This window comes from Engystomops pustulosus, chromosome 8, assembly GCF_040894005.1.
Source record: "Engystomops pustulosus chromosome 8, aEngPut4.maternal, whole genome shotgun sequence".
In the NCBI taxonomy this organism is placed as follows: Eukaryota; Metazoa; Chordata; class Amphibia; order Anura; family Leptodactylidae; genus Engystomops; species Engystomops pustulosus.
Window position 1 is genome coordinate 44,493,428 of NC_092418.1, and position 16,892 is coordinate 44,510,319.

The following is a 16,892-nucleotide window of genomic DNA, read 5'->3' on the forward strand; positions in this document are numbered from 1 at the left end:
TTTTCACTCAATTCGGCAAGTAGGATGAGGAATTTATTGGAAGCGGAGTTACAGACTTCTTCCCATTTTTCAATAAACGACCCGTCCTCAATAGGGAAGGAGGGAAAAACTTGAATCCTCAGCCCCCTAGGGATAAGACTCATAGATGTATATTTTTCAAGGAATGTTTTATTCCACCATGCACGGATACGTCGGTGAAATAGGGTTTTTAAATAGCCTTTAATTGTGTCAGGGTTTCTGCCAATCTCGGTGTCCGCCGCCGACGGACCACCCTGGAGTGCGCGGTCAAGCTTAGACCGCCACGAGATTTCTCGTGCCTTGAGATCTATAGTGTATACCCTAAAAGTATAAAGCAGAGAGAGTAAGCACACAAAACCTATAAATACTAATGGACCATTTACATATACATAAACATGTGCAATGCAATGCAAGGAAGACACAAATATTGAAAAGATGCTCAAAAGTCAGACAACACCAATAGAAAAAGGAGATGAGCATAAATTGTAATAAAAATGCAAAAATTTATTGAAGTCATTGTTTTAAAAATAGAACATAACAAAAGGGTAGTGTAGTTTTAGGTGCTGGGCAGCGAGCACACAATGGCTGACAAGGAAGTAGACAAATTTAAAGTGCTTAGTGCATAGCCAAAAGGTGCTAATTACATCACAGAAGCAGGTAATGTAGAAAAATATCACAATGCATAAACAAGGAGCACACAGGGGGAAGTAATGACCTGTACCTGACCTGGTGGGTTTGGAGTATGAGGGCGCTGAGGAGAGGATGCTGCCCAGCACCTCCCCGACACGTGTTTCGTCCGGCACGACTGGATTTCAGAACATCCTTAAGTTGGAAACTGCTGGATATTCTGACCGTCCTTTCTCCTGTAGACCCGATGCACTTTGCTCTTCTTCTGCAGATCGATTCTTCACCTGATGTATCTTCGCACCATCGGATCTTCACCCCCATTCTTTCATTTTTTCACTTTTTTAGTGTCTTTTTGACACCTGATATATTCCTATTGTCCAATTAATCACTTTTTTGCACTCCACAGCTTTTTGTATATTTTCTCACTTTTGACACACATTTTTTTTTTTTTTAATTACATTTTTTTTATTAATTTTTTTTTTTTTTTTTGTGCAGTGTTCACTCCAATCGACATTTTTGCCGTTCATTCACAGTTGTAACAACAATACATACACTGTGTGTAAAGCTGATAGCCTCTTCACTAGTATGTAATATAAGTAGAAGAAACACTGAAATTGCACAACATGCTGAACAAACTACTAGGTCAGTGTCATGTACCAAAAACCAATCACTAATAAAGATAAAACATAGAAATATTTATTGGTATACTCTAAAAACACCTAAAAGGCACTCCCAAAATGTGCCATCCTATCTCTGTAAAAATAAGACAGAGTAATCCTCCTCACTAATGCCTAAATGTCTGGCATACACATGGACAAAGTGCAGATAGTACAGGTCAATAATACTTTTTTTTTTTTTTTAATTTAATTTTTTTAATTACATTTTTTATATATATATATATATATAATTTTTTTTTTATTATTTTTTTTTTTGTGCAGTGTTCACTCCAATCGACGATTTTGCCGTTCATTCACAGTTGTAACAACAATACATACACTTTCTTGGTTCTAATATAAATTTTTCTCACTCGCATAAAATTGCCTATATACGGCATCCTCATTCATTCTAATTCCACTCATACACATTTCATTTATTCACATACCCCATTCACCACTTCACCCATTTATTTATTTATTTATTTATTTATTATTTTTATTTTTATTTTTATTGTTGTCTAGCAACATTCATGTCTTGCTGGCGACTTACAACATCGTTCCTAAGCACACACTTATTCATGTTAATGCTTGTTTAACTCATCTTGCACTGGCACACTATTTTGCTTTGCCCTACAGTTGCCCTTAATAAATATGGTGCCTTGATGTGTTGGAGGAGTGTGCGCATGCCCGATGACCTCTGGGTGTTTGCACTTCCGGGTGGGTCGGTCACCGCATCATCCAGATCACGTGATGTGCTCTGGGTGTTGCTGCTGTTCCGCCCCCTGGTTCGTGTCTCCGCCCATGCTGCCGAGCATTCTCCGCTGAGACTCAGCTCCACACGTCGCTCTCATTCAGGTGTGTAATTAGTTTGTCTCTTCTGATTGGCCGGCCAACAGCATTTAAACCTTCCAGCCTCCTCCCAGCACCACCCCTTGACAAAGTCCTGCCGGACGAAACACGTGTCGGGGAGGTGCTGGGCAGCATCCTCTCCTCAGCGCCCTCATACTCCAAACCCACCAGGTCAGGTACAGGTCATTATTTCCCTCTGTGCGCGCCTTGTTTATGCATTGTGATATTTTTCTACATTACCTGCTTCTGTGATGTAATTAGCACCTTTTGGCTATGCACTAAGCACTTTAAATGTGTCTACTTCCCTGTCAGCCATTGTGTGCTTTCTGCCCAGCACCTAAAACTACACTACCCTTTTGTTATGTTCTATTTTTTAAAAAAAATGACTTCAATAAATTTTTGCATTTTTATTACAATTTATGCTCATCTCCTTTTTCTATTGGTGTTGTCTGACTTTTGAGCATCTTTTCAATATTTGTGTCCTCCTTGCATTGCATTGCGCATGTTTATGTAAATGGTCCATTAGTATTTATAGGTTTTGGTGGTGTCATGGTGTGGGGAATATTTTCTTGGCACTCTTTGGGCCCCTTGGTACCAATTGAGCATCATTGCAACGTCACAGCCTACCTGAGTATTGTTGCTGACCAAGTCCATCCCTTTATGACCACAATATACCCAAAATCTGATGGCTACTTTCAGCAGGATAATGCGCCATGTCATGAAGCTGGAATCATCTCAGACTGGTTTCTTGAACATGACAATGAGTTCACTGTACCTCGAGTTCAATGGCCTCCACAGTCACCAGATCTCAATCCAATAGAGCATCTTTGGGATGTGGTGGAACGGGAGATTTGCATCATGGATGTGCAGCCGACAAATCTGCGGCAACTGTGTGATGCCATCATGTTAATATGGACCAAAATCTCTGAGGAATGCTTCCAGCACCTTGTTGAATCTATGCCACGAAGAATTGAGGCAGTTCTGAAGGCAAAAGGGGGTCCAACCCGTTAGTAGCATGGTGTACCTAATAAAGTGGCCGGTGAGTGTGTGTATATATATATATATATATATATATATATATATATATGAATTTTCTTTTTGATATAAATAAGCCCTTTTTAGCAGATAAGATGGTGCCTTTACTCTTTATAGTTCTCTCACCTGCAGTGGGAAGGTTGGCCAGTGTCCTGCTGTTCTTCTAAGCACAATGGAGCAGATCATCATATAGACTGTGATTTAAAGGAAACCTACCATTTGCTTTTGTGCATTGTGACCCAAACATACCTTGAGAATGCTGTAGCTACACTGATGATGTGGAAACATATCTTGCTTAATCCCTGAAGTGAGTGGTTTTGCTGAAAAAACAACTATAAAATTAAAATAATCAGGCTCTCTCACTCCTGTGGCTGTCATGGGGCTTCAACTCTAACCCTAATTATACACTGCCCCAGAGAACGCTGTATTCAGTGTGTTGTCCCTGACAGGCAGAAGTAATCAATCACTGCACCATCTTCCAGCTGCTGTGTATGAGTCATCCATCTCAGGCTGATTAGTCCTGTGTGGACAGTTCAGGAAGCTCCACCTGTAATGTGTTTATGTATGGCAGCCAGCACCATCCAGCTTTCCCAAGCTCCTGAATGTTATAATTTTTTTTTTACCCAAAAACTCAGCTCAGGAATTCAAGAAGATACCTGCATTCTCATAGTATGTTTGGTTCATAATGCATGAAATCAAATGGTAGATTTCCATTAAGAAATTAATGTTTAAAGCTTGCAGGCATGGAAAGGGACAATGTAGAGATAGGGACAATGCTTTTGCAACACCCCTGCCAATGCATAGGCAGGCTGGTAGTTGCGAATAGCGCCCTCTCCAGGTCAGGAGCTGTTAGGGGGAGTCATGAGCCCTCTAGGATGTTTCTAGAACTTGGAATATAGTGTAATTGCAGCTGTAGATACTGCCTGGCAAGGCAACAGTAGACTGGTGTATGTAATTATCCAGTAATGTGTCTGTTATTCAAGTTGGGAGGTGATTGGAGAGGTTCTACCACCTGACCAGGGGAGTATAAAAACCCCTGCTGGGTGAGAGCACATGGTCTGTCTCAGCAGAGTCAAGCAGAATGAGCAGCACACCTTCATTGCTGCGACAGCACTTAATCCCAGGAACTTCTAGTGCCTTATGCCTACTGCCTAGTACACAGGGCAAGTCTGGAGATTTAAGCCCAGAACTGCAGCTTCCACCACTTGGACTCAGTTGCATCTGAACCGGCCCAGCCTGCATCTACTATCAGGCTGCGTGCACCTTTCCTGCAGACCGACTCTCCATGACCTTTCCAGCATAAAGAATCTGCTGTTCAATAAAGAACTGTAAGGTGATTTGCACAACGTTTCCTCTGTCTGAACCCTGAATACAGCTGCTTAACATCACAGGCTCCCCATCAATCACCCAGGGACTCATCATACAGACATCTCAGGTGTTGCCCCAAGGAGAAACCACTGCATCAGCCTCTCCCTCCATATTTCTTGCACACACCACCTGTTGGAGACCTGCCAGGCTGAAGGTCAGCCCTCTGGTCCCCATACCAAGCACTGTGACAACAGCGTGCCCAAGGCCGCAACTGCCAGCCACACCGGTATTCTTGGTCCCGGCTACCTCCAGGCCCCAAGAAAAGGCTGGGTCTCGATGGGGGATGTTGCATTTTCTAATGGCAGTTTATAAAAATCTATTTATTTTTAGGGAGTTTATTTGACTGACAGGTCCCCTTTAACCAAGCTCTGTTGGATGAATGAAGACTAACCCTTTCGATGGCAGTCTATACATAGATTATATACAAGGATTGCAGTTAGGAATGTGACCAAATATAGATACTTACTAGAGATGACGAACTTTTCCCGATGCTCGAGTGCTCGTCTCGAAAAACGAGCCCCATTGAAGTCAATGGGAGACTCAAGCATTTTTCAAGGGGACCAAGGCTCTGCACAGGGAAGCTTGGCCAAACACCTGGGAACCTCAGAAAAGGATGGAAACACCACGGAAATGGACAGGAAACAGCAGGGGCAGCATGCATGGATGCCTCTGAGGCTGCTTAATCGCACCATTATGCCAAAATTATGGGCAACAGCATGGCCATGACAGAGTGACTGAATGAGGCTAGATAGCATCTTAAACATGCAATAATTGACCCTGACACTATAGGGGACGGCATGCAGAGGCAGCGCCAGCAGTGGCAGGCTAGAGAGTGTCATGGCGACATACCCTAAATGGACTCAGGCTTCACCAAAGGAGGTGAGCAAGAAGCGCTGAAATGATTTCCTATGTGAACAAAAGGTTGACGGTATATTTAGTCGATAACAAAGCATGGTGGCGAAATAGTGACCAAGTTCCATAACGTATCTGGTGAAACACCCAAAAAATGAGCCTGACAAAGCTCTTTTGGAAAGGGGAGGACATGTGGAGGCAGCCATGTAGACGACTTCCATGATTAAGAGCGACAGTATGGGGCATTCATATTGCGCTGCTATGATTGCAACTTCAGGTCTCCAGCATGGCGGCGACAGATGGGCCGAGTTCCACTATGTATCTGGTGAAACACCTGAAAATTCTGCCTGACACAGCTCGTTTGATAAGGGGACGATGTATGGAGGCAGTGAAGTAGTAGTAGATTAAAGGTGCTGCAGTTAAAACTATGTTATCTTGAGATGGAGCTGGCGCTCCGCTGCCAGGCGAGCTTTCGCCTATCCAAGCCCCTGTCTCTCGGCTACTCCCCAAACAGCACTTCTAAGAACCTTTTGTATAAGATCAAGTGTAGTAGCGTTCTTATAAGTTTGGGTTATGGCGGGTGAGGGGAATGTAAACAGATGCGCAAGAAGCGCTGAAATAATATCGGTAAATGATAAAAGTTTGCCGGTATATTTTGTGGATTACACAGCAGAGTGGCAACAAAGTTAACAAGTTTGATGTGGAAGCCATGAAAACAACCCAAAATTCTGCCTGACACAGCTCGTTTGATAAGGGGACGATGTATGGAGGCAGTGAACTAGTATGGAGGCAGCTATATGGACGACTTTTGGAGGCAGCAATGGTGATGACGTGTGGAGGTAGCAATGGAGACAACGTGTGGAGGCAGATAAATAGATTGAGTGCCTGTATGTGGCAGTCCAAAAAAGTTTTCAAACCAGAGGAGCAGGTAGGTGATCCTCCATAAAAATTAAATAGATTGAGTACTATAGCTAGAGCCAGTTGGCCCTGGCAAAAAATAGCCAGTTTCCTCTGCTTTAGTGTACAAAGAGGAGGAGAAGGAGGACAATGAGGAGGAGGAGTGCGTACATTATTCAGGTTCAGCTTCTTTCACCTGGTGGAGAATGGAAATGCGGAGAAATCCAGGCTTTATTCATCTTGATAAGCGTCAGCCTGTCAGCGCTGTCAGTCGACAGGCGTGTACGCTTATCGGTGATGATGCCACCAGCTGCACTGAAAACCCGCTCGGACAACACGCTAGCGGCAGGGCAGGCAAGGACCTCCAAGGCGTACAGCGCCAGTTCGTGCCACATGTCCAGCTTTGAAACCCAGTAGTTGTAGGGAGCTGTGTGATCATTTAGGACGATGGTATGGTCAGCTACGTACTCCCTCAGCATCTTTCTGTAAAGATCAGCCCTACTCTGCCGAGACTAGGGACAGGTGACAGTGTCTTGCTGGGGTGACATAAAACTGGCAAAGGCCTTGTAAAGCGTACCCCTTCCAGTGCTGGACAAGCTGCCTGCTCGCCTACTCTCCCTCGCTACTTGTCCCGCACAAGTACGCCCTCTGCCGTTAGCGCTGTCAGAAGGGAAATACTGTTTCAGCTTGTGCACCAGGGCCTGCTGGTATTCATGCATTCTCACACTCCTTTCCTCTCCAGGCATGAGAGTGGAAAGATTTTGCTTCTACCGTTGGTCCAGGAGAGTGAATACCCAGTAATCGGTGCTGGAATAAATTCTTTGAACACGAGGGTCACGGGATAGGCAGCCTAGCATGAAATCTGCCATATGCGCCAGAGTCCCAACGAGCAAGAATTCACTCCCCTCACTGGCCTGACTGTCCATTTCCTCCTCCTCCAACTCCTCTTCTTCTGCCCATACACGCTGAACAGTGAAGGACTGAACAATGGTCCCCTCTTCTGTCTCCTCTTCTGTCCCCTCTTCTGATGGCGCCATGCCCACGGATGGTAATTCGGAGGACAAGAAGGTGGAGGAGGGGTGGGAGGAGGATCAGGCATAGTAGGCCTTTGAGACCTGGACCGAGGTAGGCCCTGCAATCCTCGGCGTCGGCAGTATATGACCAGCCCCAGGGTCAGACTCGGTCCCAGCCTCCACCAAGTTAACCCAATGTGCCGCCAGCGATATATAGCGGCCCTGCCCGGCAGCACTCGTCCACGTGTCCGTGGTCAGGTGGACCTTGTCAGAAACGGCGTTGGTCAGGGCACGGATGATGTTGTCTGACACGTGCTTGTGCAGGGCTGGGACGGTACATCGCGAAAAGTAGTGGCGGCTGGGTACCGAATACCGAGGGGCGGCCGCCGCCATGAGGTTTCGAAAGGCCTCAGTCTCTACCAGCCTATAGGGCAGCATCTCCAGGCTAAGCAGTTTGGAGATGTGGACGTTGGCTTGGGCGTGTGGGTGGGTTGCACTATACTTTCTTTTGCGCTCCAGCGTCTGGGGTATGGAGAGCTGAACGCTGGTGGATGCTGTGGAGGCGAAGATGGGGTTTTCGCATGGGAGGTGTTTGGGCCGGGGTCCTGGGCAGGGGGCTGACTAGCAGATGACACAGGGGAAGGAGCAGTGGTGTGCCCGGCCGGAGGTGAACGGGCTTGGTGCCATTGAGTGGGGTGTTTAGCATTCAGATGCCTGCGCATACTGGTGGTATTTAAGCTAGTAGTGGTGGAACCCCTGCTGATCCTGGTTTGGCACAGGTTGCACACCACAGTCCGTCGGTCATCCGGTGTTTCTTTAAAGAACCTCCAGACTTGTGAAAATCTAGCCCTCACCACGGGAGCTTGACTACGTGAAACATTTGGCGCTGATTTTTTTTTTTTTTTACGTTTATTTCTTTTTATAACTCAAAGTCATCTGGCATAGCAGTGTGCTTTTAGTGTAGGATAGAAAATAGCCATAGGAAAACCCCAATGGTTTATTTAGGCCTACAATAGCGTTATATTTTACTTTTTTTTTAGTTTTCTTGTGGCTGGGCTTGGTGCCACTAGTAGTGCAGCTAGTACCATATTGTGAGGAATTTGCTGGGAGACTTGCGACCGTTGTGTTTAGCTCTTAGTGACAAACATATCCACCTCAAACACCGAAGTGGGACAATTTATTAGGGGTTTGATTTGAATTAGGCATAGTCTTCTGATTTTTTTTTTTTTTTACGTTTATTTCTTTTTATAGCTCAAAGTCATCAGGCACAGCACAAAATCCATTTGTGTGCTTTCAGTGTAGGTTAGAATCTAGTCATATCAATAGGATAGCATCGTTTGCGGACAATGCTACTAGCCATTTGTCCACCAGTCAGTCTTCCACGCAGTCCACCCATGTCACCGAAATCAGCACTCCTCTAGCTCCTCCGCCTCAGCCTCCTTCCCCCCAGTCTGCCCCCTCCCAGCAAAATTTTGCATTTGAACCGGCATACTCTGAGTAACTGTTTTCTGGACCCTTCCCACAGTCACAAACCACTTGTCCGGTTGCTGCTGAGCTATTTTCCGATGCCCAGGTTTTCCACCAGTCGCAGTCTGTGGGTGATGATGAGATTATTGACGTAGTGGAAGAAGTGTGTAAAGAGGTGTCGGACGATGAGGAGACACGGTTGTCAGACAGTGGGGAAGTTGTTGTCAGGGCAGGAAGGGGGGAGCAGACTGAGGGATCGGAGGTTGATGAGGTGACAGACCCAAGCTGGGTTGATAGGCCGGGTGAACACAGTGCTTCTGAGACGGAGGAGAGTCCTCGACCAGAACAGGTTGGAAGAGGCAGTGGTGGGGCCAGACGGAGAGGCAGGGCCAGAGCTGGTGCATCAGCGCCAAATGTGTCACGTAGTGAAGCTCCCGTGGCGAGGGCTCCCGCGGCGAGGGCTAGATTTTCAGAAGTCTGGAGGTTCTTTAAGGAAACACCGGATGACCGACGGACTGTGGTGTGCAACCTTTGCCAAACCAGGATCAGCAGGGGTTCCACCACTACTAGCTTAACTACCACCAGTATGCGCAGGCATATGAATGCTAAACACCCCACTCAGTGGCACCAAGCCCGTTCACCACCGGCCGTGCACACCACTGCTCCTTCCCCTGTGTCAGCTGATAGTCAGCCCCCTGCCCAGGACCCTGGCACAAAAACCCCATCGTCGCCTCCACGATCCTCCACAGCATCCACCAGCGTTAAGCTCTCCATACTCCAGACGCTGGAGCGGAAAAGGAAATATAGTGCAACCCACCCGCACGGCCAAGCCCTTAATGTCCACATCTCCAGATTGCTTAGCCTGGAGATGCTGTCCTATAGGCTAGTAGAGACCGAGGCCTTTCGCAACCTCATGGCGGCGGCCGCCCCTCGGTATTCGGTCCCCAGCCGCCACTACTTTTCCCGATGTGCCGACCCAGCCCTGCACCAGCACGTGTCAGACAACATCATCCGTGCCCTGACCAACGCCGTTTCTGACAAGGTCCACCTGACCACGGACACGTGGACGAGTGCTGCCGGGCAGGGCCACTATATGTCGCTGACGCCACATTGGGTTAACTTGGTGGAGGCTGGCACCAAGTCTGACCCTGCGGCTGGTCATATACTGCCGACGCCGAGGATTGCGGGGCCTACCTCGGTCCAGGTCTTTCAGGCCTACTATGCCTCCTCCTCCTCCCACCCCTCCTCCACCTCCTCCTCCGAACTACCATCCGTGGGCATGGCGCCATCAGTCGGTAGCTCTAGGCACAGCAGCAGTGCCGTCGCTAAGCGACAGCAGGCGGTGCTCAAACTGCTGAGCCTAGGCGATAAAAGGCACACCACCCAAGAACTATTACAGGGCATCACGGCGCAGACTGATCTGTGGCTGGCACCGCTGAACCTGAAGCCAGGCATGGTTGTGTGTGACAACGGCCGTAACCTGGTGGCGGCTCTGCAACTCGGCAGACTGACACATGTGCCATGCCTGACCCATGTGTTAAATCTGATAGTTCAGCGTTTCCTCAAGACATACCCCAATCTGTCTGATTTGCTCACGAAGGTGCGCCGCATCTGTGCGCATTTCAGGAAGTCCAGCACAGATGCTGCCACTCTCAGGGCAGCGCAGCGCCGCCTCCAACTGCCCGCTCACCGACTGTTGTGCAACGTGCCCACGAGGTGGAATTCAACATTAACCATGTTATCCAGAGTTTACCAGCAGCGCAGAGCGATTGTAGACTGCCAGATGTCAACTTCCACCAGAACTGGTAGTCAGGTCAGTCAGCTTCCTCAAGTCTACAATGAGGAGTGGACGTGGATGTCTGATATCTGTCAGGTGCTGAGTAACTTTGAGGAGTCAACACAGATGGTCAGTGGCGATGCCGCCATCATCAGCCTCACCATCCCGCTGCTTGGCCTGTTGAAAAGCTCTCTGATCAGTATGAAGTCGGAAGCTTTGCGCTCGTCACAAGAGACGGGGGAAGAAGATTCCATTGTTGATAGCCAAAGCACCCTCAGGTCTGTTTCTCAGCGCATATCGGAGGAGGTGGAGGAGGAAGAGGAGGAGAATGTTGGCGAGACACAAGAGGGGACCATTGTTCAGTCCTTCACTGTTCAGCGTGTATGGGCAGAAGAAGAGGAGTTGGAGGAGTTGGAGGAGGAGGAAATGGGCAGTCAGGCCAGTGAGGGGAGTGAATTTTGCGCGTTGGGACTCTGGCGCATATGGCAGATTTCATGCTAGGCTGCCTATCCCGTGACCCTCGCGTTCAAAGAATTTATTCCAGCACCGATTACTGGGTATTCACTCTCCTGGACACATGGTACAAGCAAAATCTTTCCACTCTCATCCCTGGAGAGGAAAGGAGTGTGAGAATGCATGAATACCAGCAGGCCCTGGTGCACAAGCTGAAACAGTATTTCCCTTTTGACAGCGCTAGCGGCAGAGTGCGTAGTTCTGCGGGACAAGTAGCGAGGGAGAGTAGGCGAGCAGGCAGCTTGTCCAGCACTGGCAAGGGTACGCTTTACAAGGCTTTTGCCAGCTTTATGTCACCCCAGCAAGACACTGTCACCTGTCCCCAGTCTCGGCAGAGTAGGGCTGATCTTTACAGAAAGATGGTGAGGGAGTACGTAGCTGACCATACCATCGTCCTAAATGATCACACAGCTCCCTACAACTACTGGGTTTCAAAGCTGGACATGTGGCACGAACTGGCGCTGTACGCCTTGGAGGTTCTTGCCTGCCCTGCCGCTAGCGTGTTGTCCGAGCGGGTTTTCAGTGCAGCTGGTGGCATCATCACCGATAAGCGTACACGCCTGTCGACTGACAGCGCTGACAGGCTGACGCTTATTAAGATGAATAAAGCCTGGATTTCTCATCATTTCCAATCTCCACCAGGTGAAGGAAGCTCAACCTGAATAATTTATGCACTCCTCCTCCTCATTTTCCTCCTTCTCCTCCTCTTTGTACACTAAAGCAGAGGAAACTGGCTATTTTTTGACAGGGCCCACTGGCTCTAGCTATAGTACTTTATGCATTTAATTTTTCTGGAGGGCCACCTACCTGCTCCTCTGGTTTGAAAACTTTTTTGGACTGCCACATACAGGCACTATCCAAATTAAATTGTCTCCATAGCAGCCTCCACACGTTGTCTCCATTGCTACCTCCAAAAGTCGTCCATATAGCTGCCTCCATACATCGTCCCCTTATCAAACGAGGTGTGTCAGGCAGAAATTTGGGTTGTTTTCATGGATTCCACATCAAAGTTGTTAACTTTGTCGCCACCCTTCTGTGTTATCCACAAAATATACTGGCAAACTTTAATGATTAACCGATATTATTTCAGCGCTTCTTGCGCATCAGTTGATTACCCTGCTGTGTAATCCACAAAATATACTGCCAAACTTTTACCATTTACGGATATTATTTCAGCGCTTCTTGCGCATCTGTTTACATTCCCCTCACCCGCCATATCCCAAACTTATAAGAACGCTACTACACTTAACTTGGTGGAGGCTGGGACCGAGTCTGACCCTGGGGCTGGTCATATACTGCCGACGCCGAGGATTGCGGGGCCTACCTCGGTCCAGGTCTCAAAGGCCTACTATACCTCCTCCACCTCCTCCTCCTCCGAATTACCATCCGTAGGCATGGCGCCATCAGTCTGTAGCTCTAGGCACAGCAGCAGTGCCGTCGCTAAGCGACAGCGGTGCTCAAACTGCTGAGCCTAGGCGATAAAAGGCACACCGCCCAAGAGCTATTACAGGGCATTCCACATCAAACTTGTTAACTTTGTCACCACCCTGCTGTGTAATCCACAAAATATACTGGCAAACTTTTTTCATTTACCAATATTATTTCAGCGCTTCTTGCGCATCTGTTTACATTCCCCTCACCCGCCATATCCTAAACTTATAAGAACGCTACTACACTTGATCTTATACAAAAGGTTCTTAGAAGTGCTGTTTGGGGAGTAGCCTAGAGACAGGGGCTTGGATTGGCGAAAGCTCGCCTGGCAGCGGAGCGCCAGCTCCATCTCAAGATCCAACTAACATAGTTTTAACTGCAGCACCTTTAATCTACTACTAGTTCACTGCCTCCATACATCGTCCCCTTATCAAACGAGCTGTGTCAGGCAGAATTTTAAGGTGTTTCACCAGATACATAGTGGAGCGCGGCCCATCTGTCGCCGCCATGCTGGAGACCTGAAGTTGCAATCATAGCAGCGCAATATGGATGCCCCATACTGTCGCTCTTAATCATGGAACCATTTCCGTAAAAACAATTAAAAATAGAACCACTATGCTATTCCATTATTCCTAGGTGAAATATTCAAACGACCCGGCCTGCTTTGAAAATTATAATTTTTTCAAAGTAAACGCTTCTGGCCCCCAGGCCCATTTTGGGTGGGGAGGAGCCGAGAGACAGGGGCTTGGACAGGCGAAATCTCGCCTGGCAGCGGACCGCCAGCTCCATCCCAAGATTAGGCAGCTTCAGAGGCATCCATGCATGCTGCCCCTGCTGTTTTCTGTCCATTTTGCCTCCACGATCCTCCACAGCGTCCACCAATGTCTCATTTCAACTCTCTATTCCCCAGACGCTGGAGCACGAGAGGATATGCAGCACATCATCCCCTTATCAAACGAGCTGTGTCAGGCAGAATTTTCAGGTGTTTCACCAGATACATAGTGGAACTCGGCCCATCTGTCGCCGCCATGCTGGAGACCTGAAGTTGCAATCATAGCAGCGCAATATGAATGCCCCATACTGTCGCTCTTAATCATGGAAGTCGTCTCCATGGCTGCCTCCACTTGTTGTCCCCTTATCAAAAGAGCTGTGTCAGGCTCATTTTTAGGGTGTTTCACCAGATACGTTATGGAACTTGGTCACTATGTAGCCACCATGCTGTGTTATCGACTAAATATACCGTCAACCTTTTGTTCACATAGGAAATCATTTCACCTCCTTTGGTGAAGCCTGAGTCCATTTAGGGTATGTCGCCATGCCACTCTCTAGCCTGCCGCTGCTGCCGCTGCCTCTGCATGCCATCCCCTATAGTGTCAGGGTCAATTATTGGATGTTTTACATGCTATCTAGCTTCATTCTGTCACTCTGTCATGGCCATGCTGTTGCCCATAATTTTGGCATAATGGTGCGATTAAGCAGCCTCAGAGGCATCCATGCATGCTGCCCCTGCTGTTTCCTGTCCATTTCCGTGGTGTTTCCATCCTTTTCTGAGGTTCCCAGGTGTTTGGCCAAGCTTCCCTGTGCAGATCCTTGGTCCCCTTGAAAAATGCTCGAGTCTCCCATTGACTTCAATGGGGCTCGTTATTCGAGACGAGTACTCGAGCATTGGGAAAAGTTCGTCTCGAATAACGAGTACCCGAGCATTTTAGTGCTCGCTCATCTCTAGTAAACAGGGGCTGGTGTTGAGTGAGTTCATGTGGAGATCCACGAACATACACCAACAGGGCCGGTGGGAGAAAAGAGACAAAAGAGCGCAGAGGATTCAAGTGCGATCTAATAGGAGAGAGATATATATGGTAGAATAACTCTCACCTGGTATAATGGAGAATAGAGCGTATTGTATACGTGTCAGTAGAGAGGAGCTTGCTGCCGACGGGACAAAGGTCCGTTCATCCAGGGTGGCGGACTTGGCGGTGTAGTGAAGACTCACGAGGTGTCGTCCCATTCTGGTAGGCGCTGCAACACTCAGTAATTTGATCGAAGTTTTGTATCCATAAAAAAAAGTTTAATTAATGGGTAAAAAACAACGCGTTTCGGCTCTGGACAGGAGCCTTCGTCAGGTGAAATTATATACCCCATAAAAAAAGTTTAATTGATGGGTAAAACACAACGTGTTCGGCTCCAGGCAGGAGCCTTCGTCAGGTGAAATTGCTCACCTGACAAAGGCTCCTGCCTGGTGCCGAAACGCGTTATGTTTTACCAATCAGTTAAACCTTTTTTATGGATACAAAACTTCGATCAAATTACTGTGTGTTGCAGCGCCTACCAGAACGGGATGACACCTCGTGGACCTTCACGACAGAATTTGTGAAATTCTGGACATTCAGCAAGTATGGATCATGCAGTCCAAAACTATTCTTAACTTTTCTCTCCCAAGGCAAGGCTTTCAAAGACATGGCAGAAAAAACGGGTTAATATCAAATAGATTTTAACACAGTTGGCTGGAAGCTGTTTCCTGTACACAACATTTTCTGCTGAAAATGAATCCCACTCACATTGCAGATTTTTACAAAATCTCTCCTAACCCATTACCTGATTTAATGACGGGAAGGCTCTTAATTACAGCTAATGTGTTGATGTTTGACCACCTGGGCTACAAAGAATTGAATTATATCTGCTCCAAGGCTTCATCACTTCAAGAGACACATTTTTCACATTATTTTTTAATTATTTTACATTTCAATAAGAGGTTCTGCCAAATTACTGGGAAAAAAATTAAACTGGTTACTTGTATGTCAACAGTAGTTGCATATAAAACTTGAGTTTTAGTGACGTCATGTTTGAATCAAATCGGGCCCATAGGCTCTTCACCTAAGTGGCCAACAGGTGGGCAATAGCCTGCACCGATCAGCGCAGGCTTCGAACCAGGTGGTCCTGGCTAATCTGCAAGCTGGTCAGCATCTTGTGTTAAAGGAAACCTACCACTTGAAGTGGCAGGTTTCTGATGGAAATACCGGGCACCAGCTCAGGGTGAGCTGGTGCCAGAGCTTATTTTTGTTAGTGTTTTAAACCGCGGTATCGTGGTTTAAAACACTTTTTAAACTTTAAAGCCGGCGCAGGGAGGTACGCGCTCGGCGCTTACCATGCGCGCGGCTCTCCTTCACTTCCTATGTAGCCGCGCGCACGGTCGCGCACATGGTAAGCGCCGAGCGCGTACCTCCCTGCGCCGGCTATAAAGTTTAAAAAGTGTTTTAAACCCAATCTTGACAGAGAAAACTGAAATGTTGATTTTTTTTTTTTTATTTATAAAACAAGAAAAACTAAAATATCACATGGTCATAAGTATTAAGATTAGAGATGAGCGAACATGCTCGTCCGAGCTTGATGCTCGGTCGAGCATTAGGGTACTCGAAACTGCTCGTTGCTCGGACGAATACTTCGCCCGCTCGAGAAAATGGCAGCTCCCGCCGTTTTGCTTTTTGGCGGCCAGAAACAGAGCCAATCACAAGCCAGGAGACTCTGCACTCCACCCAGCATGACGTGGTACCCTTACACGTCGATAGCAGTGGTTGGCTGGCCAGATCAGGTGACCCTGGGATAGACTAGCCGCTGCCCGCGCTGCTCGGATCATTCTGTGTCTGGATGCCGCTAGGGAGAGAGCTGCTGCTGGTCAGGGAAAGCGTTAGGGTGTTCTATTAGCTTACTGTTAGGCAGGAGTGATTCTCAAAGAACCCAACAGCCCTTCTTAGGGCTACAATAACGTTCTACTTTTTTTATTTTAATTTGCATCTAGTACCATTTTGTGAGGAATTAGCAGGGGGACTTGCTACCGTTGTGTTTAGCTCTTAGTGGCACACATATCCATAGCAAAGACCGAAGTGGGAAAATTTAGTAGGGGTTGGATTTCAATTAGGCACTAACTCAGTGTCATCTCATCTGGCATAGTAGTGTGCTTTGATACTTGGCTAGAAAATAGCCATAGGAGAATACAAAGAGCTTACTTACGCATACAGTAGCGTTCTATATATTTGATTTCTGGTTGATCTGCTGGTGGCTGTACTTTCTGCAGTGCATGTACTAGCCAATTCTGAGCAATTTGTAGTGAGACTTGCGACCGCTGTGTTCTGCGCTTAGTGACGCACATATCCATAGCAAAGACCGAAGTGGGAAAATTTAGTAGGGGTTGGATTTCAATTAGGCACTAACTCAGTGTCATCTCATCTGGCATAGTAGTGTGCTTTGATACTTGGCTAGAAAATAGCCATAGGAGAATACAAAGAGCTTACTTACGCATACAGTAGCGTTCTATATATTTGATTTCTGGTTGATCTGCTGGTGGCTGTACTTTCTGCAGTGCATGTACTAGCCAAATCTGAGCAATTTGTAGTG

The 16,892-nt window shown here is 47.2% G+C and overlaps 1 long non-coding RNA gene across 1 annotated transcript in view; it reads left to right on the top strand.

Annotated features, from left to right (window-relative positions):
* The first annotated feature begins 2,202 nt into the window (after positions 1-2,202).
* LOC140076206 (uncharacterized) overlaps positions 2,203-16,892 on the top strand; it is a 39,693-nt gene continuing 25,003 nt past the window's right edge. The window contains exon 1 of the long non-coding RNA XR_011849527.1: positions 2,203-2,321. This is a non-coding gene — a long non-coding RNA (uncharacterized lncRNA). The remainder of the gene's footprint in view (positions 2,322-16,892) is intronic.